Source organism: Heptranchias perlo, chromosome 2 (genome assembly GCF_035084215.1).
Source record: "Heptranchias perlo isolate sHepPer1 chromosome 2, sHepPer1.hap1, whole genome shotgun sequence".
NCBI classification, from domain to species: Eukaryota; Metazoa; Chordata; class Chondrichthyes; order Hexanchiformes; family Hexanchidae; genus Heptranchias; species Heptranchias perlo.
In genome coordinates this window covers 45883291-45901183 of record NC_090326.1, presented here as the reverse complement: position 1 = coordinate 45901183, position 17893 = coordinate 45883291, and positions in this window count along the sequence as shown.

Below are 17893 nucleotides of genomic sequence, written 5' to 3'. Positions count from 1 at the left end.
TCCCCCACCCTCCGATCTTCCCCTCTCTCCCTCCCCCACCCTCCGATCTTCCCCTCTCTCCCTCCCCCACCCTCCGATCTTCCCCTCTCTCCCTCCCCCACCCTCCGATCTTCCCCTCTCTGGCTGCAGATAACAGAAAAAAACTGCTCAACACAGAAATGGCTGCAGCAAGCTCTGAGAGGACATAAAATTTTTCTGAAGTTCACTGACCTCATCAGAGTTGTCAGGATTCATACCTCCAGCCTCACTCCTCACATTCCCCTCCTCCACTTCCCTTCACGCATCTACAATCACTGCATCAGACTTCACTACACCTCCTTCTCATCCCACTCACACACTCACCGCTATTGCAACCCTCACTTCCCCACATCTCACACTCTGCATACCAGATATTCCACCATGATGGACACATTCTCTGAACACCTCATGGGCCCGATTTTAGCAGGCCTGGGGGTTCCCAGCGGGTGGTCCTCCGGGAGCGTGGAAAACGCGGACGGTTAATTGAGTGCGCCCCCCGCGCGATCGCGGGATAATTGATTGAATTAAGCCGTGGTTCCGGGTTCGCCGCAGCCCAGCTGTGCGCCGGCCGCCTGCGCATGCGCATTGACGCCAGCGCGATGGTGGAGCCCCACTTAAAGGGGCAGTCCCACAGAGCCCCCCCCCTGCATCTAGCATCAGGAAGCAGACCATGGCGCAACCCAGGGGTAAGGCTGCGCCCCGCTTTTCCGACCACGCGCTGCAGCTCTTCGTGGATGGTGTGCGGAGGAGGAGGGACACGCTCTTCCCCAGGGACGGACGGAAGTGCCCTGGCTCCGTAACCAGGAGGGCATGGGCAGAGGTGGCGGCGGAGGTGAGCAGCAGCTCTAACACCAGCAGGACTTGGGAGCAGTGCCGCAAGCGATTCAATGACCTCACTAGGTCCGGCAAGGTGAGTACACTAACGCACCCCCCCCAGAACCCGTCTCGACCATCATGCCAAACACCCCACAACCCCTTCTGCACAGCCACCACAGCGCTCCCACAGCAATCCTCACAGCCACTCACTCACCATCCTCACCGTGCCTGCACTGACCCACCCTCCCCGTCCCCACTGGAACACTACCACACGCCCCAACCCCATGCAATGGGACGGGCATGTGGCACAGGCATCCTCCCATCCATCCTCCCCACGCGCAACCCACCCACACCGATGCTCCAGGCGTCTCACTATGCAATCTGCACGTACTCACGCATCTGTGTTTTGCCTTCACAGAAGAAGAGATGCAAGAACGCACGAGAAAGGGACCGCACCGGAGGGGGCCCGCCGCATGTGCTCGAGCTCACGGATGCCGAGGTGGAGGCGCTCGAACTGAGCGGAACACAACTTTGCCTGTCGGTGGGCGATGGCGAGTCTGGCGCTACAGCATCGGCCGGTAAGGGACAGCCGACACTCAACACTCATGATCGCGAATGACCTTAGCATCACCTGCCATCTGGCGCACCGCGACCTCTGTGCACATGCCTCATAGTGCCCTCTGTTCCCTTGCAGGGCCGTCTGCGAGCGCTGTGGTTGAGGAGGGCGATTCCTCAGAGGACATGGCGGTCTCTGAGGGTGCATCGTCACATATGAGCCAACCATCCACCAGCGCAGAGACACGCACCTCGGTGGGTCCCCCTCGCCAACTAGTTGGGGTAGCACTTGGTGATTCACCGCGCACGTGTGAGCATGAGCAGACCCTGGTGGCAGGGGCAGCCGCGGAGGGTCCGCGTCGGTGGGAGCACTCATCTCCAGGCTCTGCTCAGCCGGTCACAGATGCTGAACCCAGGGGGCCACCAGTCAAAAGGAGAGTCGTCGAGGGGCACCAGCTAATTGCTGAGGTACTGGGAGAGGTGCCACGCGCATTGTCCACAATAGCGCAGGCGATGGAGGAGTCCAACTCCTGCATGCGGGCATTGGTGGCGCAGGCACAGGAGGGTACCGGCGACACAGTGTCGCGGGTAGGTGCGGGACTGTCTGCGGTGGAGGACAGGCTGGCCTCCCTCGAGCGTCACGCACAGCTCCACTTCGAGTCCTTGCAGGCCCTGACAACGGCTGTACGGATTCAGGGTGAGCAACATTCCGCCGCCATAAACAGGCTGATGGATACCCTAGGGGTGGCCTTGCAAGGCCTCACACATGCCATCCAAACTGTCGTCCAGCAGGGTGGAAGGGGTGATGTGGGCCGAGGCCACGAGAGGGATGATGGTGACCGGGGACATGGAAGCGGGGACACTTCTCAAGGTGCCCCCACGTCTCACCCGTTGCCCCCCTCTCAACCAGTACCCGCAATGGTGCCTCCTCTCCAGGTGGCCGAGTCTGCCCCTGCCCCGGTGCAGGAGGAGCAGTCTGTGGAGGTGCCCTCACGGGCACCGAAACCCAGGGGCCGTCCGCCCAGAGCATCTGCTGTGGGTGCAGGAGTACTGGCAACACTCTTCAGTGGAGGGGACTGGTACGGCCCCTCGCATGTGCAGGTGAGGAGATGCGAACGCCTCGCAATGTCTGACTCTAGGAGAACCGTTGACATATGAGTGCCTCCCTGGCCCGGCGAGCATCCCGGTGAGTCGGGGTTCGGCGCATGGGTCGTTCCTCGTCCTCGTCCTCCTCGTCGCCGACCTCAATGTGGGTGGCGGGTGTTGATGGGGCCTCCTCCAGCGGCACCCCTCTCTGTTGGGCCATGTTGTGCAGGGCACAGCAGACAACTATGATTCGTCCCACTCTGAATGGTGTGTATTGCAGCGCTCCCCCAGAACGATCAAGGCACCTGAAGCGCATCTTGAGCAGCCCTATGGTCTGCTCAATTGTAGACCTGGTAGCAGTGTGGCTGTCATTGTACCGACGCTCCGGCCCGGTGATGGGGTTCCTCAGAGGCGTCATGAGCCACATGTGTAGGGGAAGCCCCTTGTTGCCGATGAGCCAGCCGTTGCCCGCGTTGGGTGCGTGGAAGATGGGCGGGACGGTGGACTCCCTGAGGGCGAAGGCATCGTGGCAGCTGCCGGGGTATCTGGCGCACACGTGTAGGAATCTCTGGCGGTGGTCACAAATGAGCTGGGCGTTCATGGAGTGATACCCCTTCCTGTTGATGAACAGCCCTGGCTCATGCGGAGGTGCCCGTATTGCGATGTGGGTGCAGCCGATTACACCCTGTCCCCGTGGGAAGCCAGCCATGGCATGGAATCCAACCGCCCTCTCCATCTGGCTGCGCTCGTCCATGGCGAAGTTGATGTAGTGCGAGGCCCTGCGGAACAACCCATCGGTGACCTGCCTTATGCACTTGTGTGCAGACGACTGACAGACCCCGGTGATTTCCCCCGTGGCACCCTGGAAGGATCCGGATGCGAAGAAGTTGAGGGCAGTGGTGACTTTGACGGCGACAGGTAAGAAGATGCTGCTTGGTCCATCAGGGAGCAGCTCGTCGTTCAGGAGGCTGCAGATGTCGGCGACTACCTGGCGATTGACTCTGAGCCGACGTATGCACTGCTCCTCGGAGAGGTCCATGAAGCTGAGCCTCGCTCTGTACACCCTGTGCGGAGGGTAGTGCCTCCTGCGACGCATCTCTCTCTGCGGTTGCCCTCCCTCCTGCTGTGCAGGTGGGTGTGCCACAACACCGTGTTGGGGGGCTCCACGTCTCCGAGGCGGACGGCGTGGACTGCGAGGCTGCTGGGGCTGGTCATGCTGTTCGTCCTCCGAGGATGTCCATGCACCACCCATCTGGCAGGTGTTGGTCTGAGGGGTTGTGCAGGGTAGGTGGGTGGTTCCTCGGACTGGGGCTGCGGTTTCACGTCGGTCTGTCCTCTGGCTTGGCGGGGGGTGGTGGAGGGCAGGGGTTGCCCTATGTGACGCGGTGGCCTCCTGCGTGGGTGAGGGCTCTCCCCCCCCCCCGCCCCCTGTGGAGTGCACCTTGGCAGCTGCCACAGGCTGCTGGCTGCAACACGTCTGGTTGGAGGGAGACTGTTTCCCCCAGTGTGTGAAACACTCTGCGTTGAAGGTAAAATCCCACACTTCCTGTTTTGACAGCTGATTCAGCTCATTAACTGACCTCAACAAGCAAGGTAAGTACACTCAAGTGGCATCCCGCTGGCGTTAATTGCCTGCGGGATTCCCACCAGCGGGGGCCGCGCACGCAGCCCCGCACGTCAGCGCGGGACCCGGAAGTGGCTGGGATCGCGGCGCGATCCGCTCCCGCACATGGAAATTGACATTTTCGAGCCCACCCCGCCGATAACACACAGGGAACCCGCTACTAAAATCGAGCCCCATAAGTCTGTCACTAACTGAGACAGGAAGCTGCCATCAGAGGAGCCCACCTGCACACCCTCTCCCCCGTAGAAGAAAACATGCCGGCCATCATGGGCAAGGGGAGTGTCAAAGCCATGGCAATTGGCAATGCTGGAGGAGATGTTACGCGTGATTTCTTCACACATTATCCTCTTTTTTTCCCTTATTGCTTCTATCTCACCCTACATGACAAATTTCAGATGCTTTCACCAGTCACTTCTCTCTCTCTACTCTCCCATTACACTGAAAGCTAACTCTTGTCCCTCTCGTTCATTTCAGGTGCTGAAATTGTGGACGCCCCTCTGCCAATGGAGGAAGAGGAGGCCAGCCTTCCTAAAGATGCAGCATTGCTCAATCTCACCCTCGCAAGCACCAGCTCAGAGACTGGCACCATGCGTACTTTAGAGGCTAGGCTAGAGGAGGAGCCTTCATGTGGTGAATCACTGGCTACAAATGTGCAGGAGTTAGGGCAGGGGGATAGGACGCCACAGGTGCCAGCTTGCTGGAAGACAAGATCACATACCAACTCTACTGGAGAGGACTCAGGTGCTGACTTTGAGGGTTTAGCACACCAAAGAAAGCTGATGGGCACATACCAGGAGTACTAGGTGCACTGGGCAGCCCGCCAGTGAGCTTGTACATAATGTCGCAGAACGTGGAGGAGTCCAGCTCCAACTTGTGTCAAGGCTTTGAGCAGAGCATAAAGACCTTTCTGTCCAACATGGGCCGAGCGGTCAGCTCCATTAACACAACAGTGGCGCCCATCGTCCCGGAGCCTCTCCTGACAGCTCTCCCAGATGTCATGGGCCACTGTTGACAGGGGCTTCCAAAGAATCAAATCACTCCTGCGCTCTGTTCTCATGCAGAGCCGCAGGAGTGCTGAGACTGAGGGCGGGAGGGCTGATTTAGGTGAAACACTCCTCAATGAGCTGCTCTCTGAGAACTCTGGCAGCTAGGGACACCTGTAGTCGATGCCTCTCCTGCTCTTCCTCCTCTTCATAGTCCTCCTCCTGCTGCACTTTCTGTTGCCCAGGTGGTGGAAAGGGGTAGTCCTTCATGATGGCAAAGTTATGGAGCATGCAGCAGATGACCACAAATCTGGATACCCGTTCAGGGGTGTTCTGCAAAGCTCCACCGGAACGTTCCAGGCAGCGGAAGCTTTGCTCGAGCATGACGATTGTTTGTTCGATCAAGTTTCTTGTGGCAACAAGGCTCTTGTTGTCGGCCAGCTCTGCAGCTGTGCCCTGGTTTCTGACAGGAGTCACGAGTCATGTCCGGAGGGGATAGCCCTTGTCGTCCAACAGCCAGCCTGTACCCACCCTGTAACTTGATGGCCTGGTTGGAATGAAGACGGCCCAGAGGACTGATGCAAACTAGCTGTACATTGAGTGAGTGGAATCCCTTTCAATTGATAAAGATGCGAGGCTGGTGTTGAGGAACATGCAAGATGCTTGCAGTCTATGGTATCTTGCACCCCGGGGAAACCTGTCGTGCAGGAGAAGCTGAGTTCTCTCTTGTCCTGCTTCGTTCTGTATCCTGGGAATGAGATGTCAGTGTTCCTCCTGGTATAGAGAGCCTCGGTGGCATTCCTGATACAGCAGTGGACGTGAACTGTGATAAGTCACTGATGGCACCTGCTGCAGCCTGAAAGGAGCCCGTGGCATAAAAATTAAGGGCCACAGTGACCTCTACAGCCACAGGCAGTTTTGTCTCTGCCCTGGTGCAAGAATCGAGTTGTGGATGCAGCAGGTGACATAGCTCAGTGACAGCCTCCTTTGTGAAGCAATGGCGCCTCAGACATTGCTCCTCAATGAAGATAATGCAGGAGGTGCTCCCTGAATATCCACTGTGGATATGGCTTCCTGTGCAGCGCCACACTCCTCCTCCTCCTCCAGAATCATAATATAGACCAGAAAATACCCAGAAGTTAACCAGCAGCTAACTTGCAAGTACCGCATGATCCCTTTAAATAGCACTGGTGAAGGGTCCTTCCTGCCTGTTAGTGCCACGAGTTGCTGAGCGAGTTCAGCACATCGCAAGTCAGGCGGTAGGGCATACTAAACGTTCACTTAGTACACCTATGGAAAGACCAATCCAGTATGGCTGGCAGTGCACTTCCAGCTCGAAATGAGCTTCCTGCCCTCCCTAATGAAGGGTACAGCACCCGTTTAGCGCCTGGAAAATTAGCGCAGCCCGATCGAATTTTTAGACCCATGTCTTTGGCTTCCTATCTCAACAGAATCTGGGATGGAAGTAAAAAGCAGAGGGACAGAATCCCCACTAGTTTCAGAGATTTTTTTAGAATTTAGCCCACTAACAGAGATAGGGTGGTATGCTTTATTATCATCCATGTTATGAAGACTGTTATGAAATAAATTGAAATTCATTAAAAATTTAATTTTTTTGTTCATATGTTACATATAAAATAAATCAGCTTGTTGGTTTACAAGTGGCCCAGTCTTGCTACAGTGTGTATTAGTCCACCAAGATAAGAGAAAAGCATGTGAGGACACATGCAAGATTATAGTATCCAGTATACACAATGAGGGGTTTTATTTTATGACCTCTGGGTTACACTATGCCCAACATCTATCCATACAATAAAGGTAATTCCTTGATTGTAGGGGACGCAATGTCCAGTGTCAAGTGACACTGAACACAACAGAATATCTAATACACAGCTGGAATTTGTAACAACCTGTTCCATATGATTTTGAATATTTTCAGAGGCATGGAGAGTACTAGAAACAGTTTCAGAGTTACAGAGCCTGCTTTAGTTGAAGGTATTTGGAAGAGAATGAGTTTAAATCAGTTCTGATGGATGAGTGTTTATGAAGCATAAAAATGAAAATGGTAGAAAATAGCTTGTCAAAAGAGCTGGAATACAATCACGAGGAAAGGACATGCTTGAGGTTGATTTGGATTTAGAATGGGATCAAGCAACATCTGTAAACACCTTTAGCTATGTTATCATTATTTGTTATATCCTCTGAGCTTACAAAGGCCCAACTAAATTTCTGGGATCATTTCCAGTATTTTTCCTAATGCCCATACAGTTTTGTTTTGGACTGAAACCAATCTCAATCATAATCCTCTCCCCAGTCTGTAGAAACAAACTATTCATATATATGTGACAAAAAAAATCCATTCAGTTTCAAGTTGTAAGAATTTCTATGATATATCCTCTCAGCTGAATTGTGTGAATACCAGGGGGTAATTTTAACCTAGATTACCAAGCGGGAATCCCACGGCATTGGGTGGAACGTTGGTTCAATTGAGACGTCAATGGAGAGTAAAATCAGGCGGGGTGTAAAACTAGTGTTGCGCCCGATCCCGTCAGTTTCCCGACAGGCGGGTTAGGTTAAAATTGTTCTCCGGGTCTCTGGGATTTTTAAAATGGAAGCTATGCCTGCATTTCTTTTAAGTTCTCATTTGTTCTTTGGGCTGGAGAGCCTGTAAGCAAAGCTAATATACGCCTCTCACTGAAGGCATTTTCTTTTAATGATAAAATTAAAATGGATTTTTGCTAGCTGCTTTTTGAAAGTTATTTCTGTATGTGTGTGTAAGTGAATGCACATGTCCCGATTTGGTCCCAGCAGCTTTTGAACTCTACTAACCACTTTGTGATATCCGACTATATTATTTTGTAGATTCTGATCAGATAGGTATCAAACAATGTAAACTTTCAGATATCGGCCCAGCTATTAGGAATAACAACGTCAAAAGAATGACCTTTGTTTTATGAGAATAGGTCAGAATGAGTGATCTGGTATTAAGCAAGAGTGTGCGGTTATTGTTATGTACAATTTCTATCTACTGGGAAAATGGAATTAATTAATGATTTGCTTACCTGCCTGTTGAGAAAGGACCCAGGGGTTCTTCAAAAAATTGCTTAGTGAGAAAGATTCTTTTGTTTTGAGATACCAGAACTGCTTGGACCATTTCTATCTAGGCAACACTAGGTTCTTGAATTCATTTAATTCAACCCTATCTACAGGGTCACTGCAGCAAGACAGAGCTCCATGAGCACCAATCAGGCAATTTTGTTATCTTGGTCTCCAAAAACAGTCTTAAAGTGCCAATGAAAATCAGGTATAATATTGTTATTTTATCTGTTGTTTTAACTTGCTTCTGTGTATATTTCTTTTAATAAGCAATTCGTAGTTCAGTCTGAAAAATGTGGTCTGTCAGTATGGTGTTTTTCTGCCCACTGGAGAGATCAGGAGTATAAAGTGGGCATTCTGTACTGTTTTCAGTATAATTCAGCAGTAAACCTGTAGAACATTAGCCTTGAGGCACACTACATTCCATTTAATATATGTAAAATGTGACATTTTGATTCATTAGGTGCAGGGGCCTGCTTATGGAAGCTATTTTGCAATAAGCATGAGTAAAGTGTGTTGGTAGATGGTCCAAATTATAACAAACCTGTAAATCTGCACTTTCCATGTTAGGCATCTATTATGTTGCACACACATTCAATAATGGAGATTAATGCACTAATGGGTGAACACTTACTGGAATCTGGACAAACATAATGAACACCGCAACTAGACATTTCCCCTCAGCTCATTTAGTTTGTTAGCAAAAAAACAACCGGTCACAATTGAAAATAACAACTGGACTGAGTGATTTTGGGTGGTGGGGGGGGGTCATATTGTCTGACACAGTGATATAGGGGTGTCACATTCCATGATTTAGTAGTGCCAGCCATATGCATTTTTAAATACTGTTGTTTGAATCTTACCGTTTAATTTGAAGTTGTTGGCTTGCATTTGACATTAATATCCAACTTCGCTGCCAGCAGTTGTTATGATTCAGGTTTCTTTACATACTTTTTCTAGTGCCCTTCACAAAAGCCAACTCCCATAGACAAGCCTGTGCTTCTGTCAATCGAAGCAACACCTTGTGTGCAAACTAATCTAGGATAGCATGCTCTGGGCAAATATTAAATCCATTTGTTACTTTCTGGATTTTTATTATGTGCTCCCATCGCTTAAGAAGATGATTAATATCAGTTACACCAGACATTTCTGTAGTAGACTAAATTACTAAACAAGCTTATTCATAGATAGCAAGTTATTGAAGTCAGTTCAAATAACACAGCAGCTTTGAACCAGTTCAGGAACATGTTAAGCAGACAAACCAGTAAGACGAGTTTCTTTGAATGACTGTCCTTGCAGATCTTTCAAACAAATGACAGACAGTTCTCAGAAGGGAAGTAACTGATGGATCCCTACCAGTTAGTCTTTCTCAGAACCATGAAGACGTTCCTACCCAAAGAGTTGTGCCTTGCCTTGTCTCAACACCATGACTAACTACTATATCAAAAGTGTATGATTCTATTCTATGATACCTATTAAAAATACAGGCTCACCATGAGATGTTAAGCTACGAGACACAATTATTTCACTAAACAATAAACAGTAAGCTTCATAACACATATACGAAGGTATACCGATGGCGACCATCGCCGTTGTCATGTGGTGCCTGACAAATGCTTTTAATGCCATGGCATTCCTGATTAAACGAAAGCCCAAAAATACATTCTAATTGCTTCGAGTGCTTGGGTGTACTTGGTGATTTTATTCCCAGACACATGCATCTGTTAGTAATCAACAGCACTGACTTATCTGGCTTATTTCTGATAAACTTCATGCAAAACCAAATGAATACAGTTGGAGAAGCCATTTTGAGGGTTATATCTTTCTTAAAAGAACCTGTTTTGAAGCTGAGAGGAAACCCATATGTTACAGACAGAAACCTTGTTTTGTAACAGGAGGATGGATAAAGGAAATGCAGTGGATGTGTTTCATATTGATTTTCAAAAGGCATATGATAAGGTACCACCATAAGAAACATATGCCAAAGATAATGAGACATGGCATTAAGGGGAAAGTAACCACATGGATAGAAAGATGGTTGGAAGGCAAAAAGCAAAAGTTAAAAGAATTTTGTCAGACTGAAAAGATGTGTTAAGTGGTGTTCAACAGGGGTCTGATTTGAAGTCACTCTTATGCAATATGTGCATAAATGATCTAGACTTCAGAATGGAGGGAACAATATTGAAATTTTCTGATGGGAGGGAATGGAAAATTGTGACATAGATGTCACAAAAGGCATCAAGGGTTATGGGGGGAGAGAGCAGGAATATGGTATCGAGATAAAGGATCAGCCACGATCATATTGAATGGCGGAGCAGGCTCGAAGGACCGAATGGCCTACTCCTGCTCCTATTTTCTATGTTAAAAAGACATTGATCGGCTAGAAGGACTGACAGATAGATGGGAGATGCAGTACAATGTGAAGTAACATATTTGAGGTAAGTGGAGTAGTGGAGAGGTTGTGCAGATTCTCTGCTCATTAAAAGGTGAAAGTGCTAGCAGATAAAAGCCTAAAAAGGAAACAGAATCCTTGATTTTGTATCCAGAGGCATAGAATACAAAATTAAGGGGATAATGTTGAACTTGTACAAGGCTTTAACTAATCAGTAGTTGGAGTATAGGATGCAGTTTTGGCATTCCATTAGAGAAAGCATATAAAAGAATGAAAAAGTTGATGCACAGATTTATTAAGGTGTTATCAGGGATGAACAGTTATAGTTAGGAAGAGAGACGTGAGAAGTTAGGGCTTTTTTCACGAGAACTGAGGTGGTTCATGGGTAACCTGATCGAGGTCTTCAAGATTATGAAGGATTATGATAAGATAAATAGTGATGGATTGTTTCCACTAATCAGCGAGATAGTAACAAGAGGACACAACTTTAAGATGATCACAAAAAGGATTAAAGGGGAGGTTAGAAGCAAAAATATTTACAGAGGGTGATTAGAATGAGGGATTTCTTTTTGCCCCAAACTGTTGTTGAAGCAGATTCTAAAAATTCTTTTGAAAGGGAGTCAGGCGCTTGAAAGAGTAACATTAAGCATATGGGGACTGAGCAAGGGAGTGTGATTGGACTAGATGGCTCACTTGGAGAAAAACACCAGTAAAGACTTGATGGGTCAAATGAGAGAGGGTTAATCAAAGATTCATTCACAGTAAGGTCTTACAATGAGAGTCCTTCATGTTGTGAAACAAAAGCTCCCCTAATGGCTTGGCGAGCCAGGTCCCAGGTTCAACTCCCAGACCGTACTGAGTTAGCTGATCTCAGGTGGAGTCGTAGTTCCAGGTTTAACAATTGGCCTCAGTGCCCCAGATTAGGGAGGCAAAAATTCACCAGAGTGATGACAAGATTGGGCTGCGATGCTCCATATAGTCAAATAGCCTGCTGACTCTCGTTGCCAAATTTCACGAGGAGTGGCCTTTGAACCAACCCACAGCAAGGTGCCATTGCCTTTAAGAGGGGAAGGGGAGAACATTGACAAAAAGAAAAAAGGGAGAAAAAAAATGTACATACATATTGCAGCAAAATTTTAAATAAACAAATTAAATAAAACAGAAATCCCAAGATGGAAATATAAATGAATTATCACCAATGTGCTGTTACTAATAATGAATTATTACTGATTGCCTGATCCTGATTTAAGTGAAGCAATTCTAATGTTTCCACCAGTCTGATTCAAATTAATTTGACAATTTCAGCTGCTTTGAAGACCATTTCAGGCAGTGGCCAGTTTGTTTCTGCAGTACAGATAGAATTCCTATCATTTACATGGTATATTAAAATGGGGAGCAGCTGGAGACTCACTGAAGTGAACTACCAGCTATCTTGTAAACAGGGTATAAAGGAACAGGGTTTCACATCATCCGCTCGAGTGGTACTTGGGATAAACAAATACATGTGTGCATTTAATCTCTAGACAGACATGAATAAAAAAAGCTGTAAATCTAGTAAAGTAAATGGAGTTAGGCTAAATACTTCATCACCTGGACTATAACTGTAATTTAAATGGAGATGGGTGTGATCTGACAAGCTGTAGGACACACTATAATTTGATGACAAAGGAAAGCATAGAGAGCACAAAAGAACTATGCAGACTCCAAGGTCTGAAAGATGAGTGATTGTGGAAGGTACACTGATTTTCAGACACAGCTGTCTGTTACTACACCCAGTGGGAGGCTCTGAAGACATTCCATCAGCTTTAACTCAAAAATGCTTTGAAGGATAGAGAAGAAAAGGCACATCTTGCCCTAAATGCCTTTTTACTGCTCTCAGTCATCCATGTAATGTAATTCAAAATAAACAAAGATAAGATTCATGAAAAACAATCTTAAAGCTTCTTTTAATCTGAGGCATTTCTAAGCATAGATCAAAACCTGCATTTTACAAACAAGAATGACATTGTCCTCTGTTTTCATCCCATTTGATTTTGTTTTTAAAATAGGCCTCAGCTGCATGTTGGCTGGGGAGAAAATTCACACTCAACATCTGCTGCAGTTTAAACTTTTACAATACAGCGATTAATTTAAAAAATATATAAATATAATCTTTCTTTTTGCCCTTAAGAGTTTTCTCCCCCATCCCCGGTTTTGAAGGCCTTGACTCATGCTGGAGGTCAGTTTCATGGGTGCCAGTAGCTTTCAAGCCCATTCTTCAATTGTGAACTTAGATAGTTAGTGTTGTCAGACTATTCAACTGAGGGAGCATCACAGAAGAATGCAATCTGCTCTCACTCAATGTCCACATATGCACACTTCCAGCAGAGGTCACTGACTAGCGAACAGCAGTGAACGCTGGTCGGTTTCCCCTTCCCCAACTGAGGGCACTGAGACCAATTGCAATGCCTCGGCTGAGATCAGCTAACTCACAAAGACCAGAAATCAAACATTGAATTTTTCTGGTTTGCAAAAATCAGTTCTAATCTGGACAGTAAATCGAATAAATCTGTGGTAAGAGAGAGACACATTCAGTGACTCAAAAGGAGTTGTGTTGCAGATGACATTTCTGGACTTTCCTGTTTAATCTAGTGAATTCTCTTACAACACAATCTACCAGATGCTAATGCTCCTTTGGGCTCTTCAAAAAAAACTACAACAATCTATTTAGAATCTCCTGATTCCAGATCAGCCCAAACATTTGAATTGTGGTAAATTACTGAAACTGACCTTAAATCAAATATTGGAAAAGGAATACTGGAACAAGTAACAGGTTTCAGTTACTCCACATTGATGGACAGACATTTTCTGCACTGAGGGAATTAGTTAGCTTTTCATCAAAGCATGGAGACAACATTTAAATTTCACATATTCTACTGGCATTTGGTGATGGCGTATTTATATTGCAGAACTGCTTCAAGAAGTGGTGCTGCAACATTTTCTGAAGATCCTGGTGTTGTGAATATTGGCTTATTTATATTGTGGGGCAGATTCCACAGCACTGCAACAGGAAAACAACTAGACATGTGCAGTCCAAGAACCAAGCAACAGGAAAGTGAGAAAATAACTTTAAAAAAAAAGGGAGGCTCAGTCTCAACAAAAATGTTAATTATGTGCCACTCAGAAAATACGAGTATAGAAGTCAAGACTTACTTCATGCAGATTCATTACATTTTCTGAAGAAAGCAGTGAAAGACATGACTTTGTTTTCCATACTCAAAGTTTCCATAAAGACAAAGCTGACATATAGCATGAACAAAGAAACCAATGACAGATTTAAAAACAATAACAGCATTTGAGAGCTCTGACCCAGTTATAAGCATTCAAGTTTTGCTCTTGCAGTTTACATTGTGAACTGCTTGACCATGTTGTAACTTTATCTTATCTATTCCTATTCATTTTATATGTAGGGTGGATCCCTTTTGTGAGGCTCTCAGATATACCATAACCTTCAATATAAACATACAAAACCCATAGAAACACTCCTCACACTTTATTAGGTGCTCCTCTCTAACATGGTTTTCATATGGCCTCCAAACAGCACTATAAAGTTGGCCTGCTCTGTGTCTAGGTATTTATGTTTTTTTTTCATTGCTTAGGGTAATGATCTTATAGTTAGTGCTGTGTTACATGAACTATTAAACTCAGCATTTAGAGGAAGCAGACAAAATATTAAACCCATGAATTGAATTCCTTTGGGCCTCATTAATACTCAATTTCTGAAAGGCAAATGTTTTCACTGTGGATTTACATTCCTTATATTAATGTATCTTTACAATAATATCTAATGCAAACACTTCATATTGACTATTCCCATTAATATTGCATTGTGTCTGAGTTGAATGGGAAGTGTTGCTGACAACTCAGTTTTGGTGACTGGAGGAGGGCTCCTTTGGACAGTCTTATTACACTTAAGTAGTGCTGATAACCGAACAACAGAGCCATCACTGACATTGAAAAATAATAGCTTAAATATTTTATGTCAAAAAATGATCTTTTAAAAAAGAAACCTTTCTAGTTTATACATTCAGGAAAGATTAGGGCACTAACTGACAGTTACTAGCTGACAAGATGGGAGTACCTACCTTGCACATGTAAAACAGGTATTGTTCTCTGAACATAAAATGCGGTAACCTTCCATGGAATCCCACACTCGCTCACCTGACGAAGGAGAAAGCCTCCGAAAGCTTGTGATTTTTAAATAAAACAGTTGGACTATAACCTGGTGTTGTAAGATTCCTTACATGTAAAACAGGGTTACACAACATCAAGGCTAATGTGTTGAAAGATCCACTCTCTGTCTGGTCTCTGCCAAAGTAAAATGAATTTATTCCATCTCAACTTAGTTCCTGCTGCAGATGTTTTACATGGAACTACACCTGTGACAGCATGAAGTTCCATCCACTAACATTATAAAGTGGAATAGTGGATTATGGATAGATTACTCATTCATAATATCAGAGGGTGGAATACTTTATGCTTGGATCAGGAAATCTACACAGTAGAAATTTTGAGTAAGATGATATTTTTTCCATTGAAATTCTATGATTGCTATCTGATCCAATCAAAAGTATACCTAAGGATAGAATACGACTTCTGTTCATTCTACAGATGGGAAGTGAAACATACCTGGCATGTACTTTCAAAATGTTGCATAACATTGTCAATTATACCAGTAACTAGTGATAACAGCACCAGAGAAACCTGCTTGTACCAATTTAGCTCAACATCTGGTTTAAAATGTGTGAGGTCTGTGTCATTTTTCAAAAACATGTGAATGCAAGTTCAAAAGTTATTATGAATACCAAGAGACACAGCGCAGTTAGACATCTGCCTGTAATTACATTTGCATGACTTACATTCCAGCCATACAATGTAGTATTATGCTTCGTATAAAAAAAAGCCACAAGCAATGTTCAATAACTGAGGTTTGTGTAACAGTTCATACTTGAAGAAAAAAGGGAGGTTGGAGATGGGATAGTAGTTTGCAAGGATAGAAGGAGTTGAGAGTTTTTTTTGGTGGTGGGGGGTTGGTGGCTGATGGCAGTGGTTTGGAAAGGGAGGGGAACAGTATCTGAGGAGAGGGATCTATCTACAATGTCAGCAAACATGGGGGCCAGGAAAGGAAATTGAGTGGTCAGCAGTTTAATGAGAATGGGGTCAAGGGAGCAGAAGGTGGGTCGCATGGACAAGATGAGCTCGGAGAGTGCATAAGGGGAGATAGGAAACTAGAGAAAAATGCGGGTTCAGGGCTTGGTGGGCTGGGGAGGGGGGAAAGTAGCAGAATGAATGGTCTCAGTCTTCGTGACAAAGAAGTCCATGAGCCCCTTGCACTTGCTGGAAGTGAGGGGCCTGGGTGACGAGTTAATGGAGGCAGTTGGTAGTGGAGTAAAGAAGCCAGGGGTCATCCTTGCATAGGTAATCAAGCAAGCTCCAGGAGATTGTAGTAACTGATACACTAATCAATCACTAACCTACCTACTGTTACTCAAGATATTTTCTACTCACAGGAACTTATCCAGCTTCCTTTTGAAAGTCTGTAGCAAATCCATTCTCACTGCATGTCTGGCAATCTGTTCCAGAGATTGAACAACCAACCAACCAACCCAGAGATGCTCCATGGTGTGGGGATTTCAAGAGAAAGAAATTCAAAGAAAGGACTAACTCTCCTGCAGGCTGAAGGTGTAGGTGCACCAATTACTGTGGAGCACAGCAATACAGACTAGTAAGGTCACAGGTTTGATCCCAGCTGAAGTAGTTGATCTCAGCATATTTGGAAGGAAGAATGGTCCTACGCTAGTGTTCATAGAATTCCTGAGAGCGGGTGAGGAAGAGGGAAAAAAAAATTAATCAGAGTTCTCACTCCTCATTGCTATCCAATTGCACCATTAAAGTAGTGAGAGGGGAATTTTATATGTGTTAAACGTTTGCACCATAACATCACATTGGGGTTTCTGCAGTTCTCCCGGCAAAGTTATGGGAGAACCCCTGCAGAAAAGTGATGGAAGGTGTCGTCGACAGTGCCATCAAGGGGCACTTACTCACCAATAACCTGCTCACTGATGCTCAGTTTGGGTTCCGCCAGGACCTCGGCGCCAGACCTCATTACAGCCTTGGTCCGAACATGGACAAAAGAGCTGAATTCCAGAGGTGAGGTGAGAGTGATTGCCCTTGACATCAAGACAGCATTTGACCGAGTGTGGCACCAAGGAGCCCTAGTAAAACTGGGAATCAGGGGGAAAACTCTCCAGTGGCTAGAGTCATACCTAGCGCAAAGAAAGATGGTAGTGGTTGTTGGAGGCCAATCATCTCAGCCCCAGGACATTGCTGCAGGAGTTCCTCAGGGCAGTGTCCTTGGCCCAACCATGTTCAGCTGCTTCATCAATGACCTTCCCTCCATCATAAGGTCAGAAATGGGGATGTTCGCTGATGATTGCTGTGTTCAGATAATGAAGCAGTTGCTGCATGTGGGCTCGAACTGCTTCATTATCTGAGGGGTTCATCAACCCCTCCGATAATGAAGCAGTTCGAGCCCACATGCAGCAAGACCTGGACAACATCCAGGCTTGGGTTCATAAGTGGCAAGTAACATTAGCGTCAGACAAGTGCCAGGCAATGACCATCTCCAACAAGAGAGGGTCTAACCACCTCCCCTTGACGTTCAACGGCATTACCATCGCCGAATCCCCCACCATCAACATCCTGGGGGTCACCATTGACCAGAAACTTAACTGGACCAGCCATATAAATACTGTGGCTACAAGAGCAGGTCATAGGCTGGGTATTCTGTGGTGAGTGACTCACCTCCTGACTCCCCAAAGCCTTTCCACCATCTACAAGGCACAAGTCAGGAGTGTGATGGAATACTCTCCACTTGCCTGGATGAGTGCAGCTCCAACATCACTCAAGAAGCTCGACACCATCCAGGACAAAGCAGCCCACTTGATTGGCACCCCATCCACCACCCTAAACATTCACTCCCTTCACCAGCGGCGCACTGTGGCTGCAGTGTGTACCATCCACAGGATGCACTGCAGCACCTCCCAAACCCGCGAACTCGACCATCTAGAAGGACAAGAGCAGCAGGTACATGGGAACAACACCACCTGCACGTTCCCCTCCAAGTCACACACCATCCCGACTTGCAAATATATTGCCGTTCCTTCATCGTCGCTGGGTCAAAATCCTGGAACTCCCTTCCTAACAGTACTGTGGGAGAACCTTCACCACATGGACTGCAGCGGTTCAAGAAGGCGGCTCACCACCACCTTCTCAAGGGCAATT